Source organism: Dipodomys ordii, unplaced genomic scaffold (genome assembly GCF_000151885.1).
Source record: "Dipodomys ordii isolate 6190 unplaced genomic scaffold, Dord_2.0 Scaffold224, whole genome shotgun sequence".
In the NCBI taxonomy this organism is placed as follows: domain Eukaryota; kingdom Metazoa; phylum Chordata; class Mammalia; order Rodentia; family Heteromyidae; genus Dipodomys; species Dipodomys ordii.
This window is the reverse complement of record NW_012267440.1, coordinates 456,654-458,201: the sequence shown is the minus strand read 5'-3', so window position 1 is coordinate 458,201 and position 1,548 is coordinate 456,654.

Here is a 1,548-nt window from a genome sequence, read left to right as displayed (position 1 = left end):
TTTTCTTTCATGCATGTGTTTCTAATGCATTTATAAGATTATCTCTTTGTTGCTTTGTATGTCCCTCCCCCACAGTATAACCCCTGCTTTCACTATATAAGGACTTTATTTTCAAAGCTAGCAGGCCCTAAACTTGAGCCACAACTCTACTTCTAGCTTTTTTTGTGTGTATGTACTGGTCCTAGGGTTGAAGTCAGGGCTTGGCGAGTGTCCCTGAGTGTTGGTTGCAGGTTCCACACTCTGAAATACAGCTTACTGTTAGGTTTTTTTAAAAGAGGTAGCTGAGTAAGAACAGCACCACGCACATGATATTCAGGTAAGGGGTAGGTTTATTCATCTTTCCGGCTGGCACCAGGCCATCTTGGTCCTCCACGCGGTGGGGAAAGGCCTGGGAAAGAGAGCTGGGAGAGCTGGGAAAGAGAGAGAGCTGGGAAAGAGAGAGAGAAGAGCTAGAAAAGAACAGAGAGAGAGAGAGTCTGGGCCTAGGCTAGGCCTTATCTAGGGTATGGGCCGAGAAAGGTGTGGCCACATCAAATTCAAATGTGACCTCAGCAGATGAAGATGTGACCTCTTCCAGGTGTCTCAGTTGCCTAGGTAACGCAGGTACTGGGTGGAGACTTTGCTGCGAGGAGGGTGGAGTCTGCTAGCCATCCAGAAGCGGACCTTATACTTACCTTCTTGCTTTCGTGTTGGTACTGGTCCTAGGGCTTGTACTCAGGGCCTAGCCACTGTCCCTGAGTTATTCTCTTTTTCATTGTTGTTGTTATTCTCATCCTAGGGCTTGTACTCGGGGTCTGGTAACTGTCCCTGAGGTTTGGGGGGTGGGAGTTGTTTGTTTGTTTTTGGTGAAAGTTAGCAGGCTCTACAATTTGAGAAAAAGTTCAAGCTCAACCTCTGATTTCTTTATTTATTTGGGTGTTTGGGAGTTGGTCCTAGATCCTTGGGCTTACATTCAGGTTCTAGCCATTCTCCCTCTCTTTTTATCTTGTTTAGGTTTTTTGTTCTGTTTTGTTTTTTGCTCAAGACTAGCTGGTTTTTCAACTTGAGCCACTCAACTTCTGACTTTGTTTTCATGGTGCTGGTCCTAGTGCTTGAGCTCCGGGCCTTGCCCACTCTTTCTATTTCTGTTTTGTTTTATTTTGTTTTACTCAAGACTTGCAGTCTATATAACTTGAGGCACAGCACCACTTACTGCATTTTATTTGGGGATGGTTATTATGAGATAAGAGTACCAAGAGAAGCTAAGGGAATTACATAGAGGCTTGAAATCTGAGGATCTTTGTTCCAAGCCAGCCTGGGCAGGAAAGACTATGAAATTCTTATCACCAATTAACCAACAAGAAAGAGAAAGTCATACAATTCTAGCCTTGAACAAAACACCTCAAGTTCAGGCCCATTACTGGGACACACAAAAACAAGTCATAAGTGCTGTAAGTGTGGCTTAGTGGTAGAGTGCTTGCCTAGCATGCAGGACGCCCTGGGTTCAACTCCTCAGTACCACATAAACAGAACAATCCAGAAGTGGTGCTGTGTCTCAAGTGGTAAAGC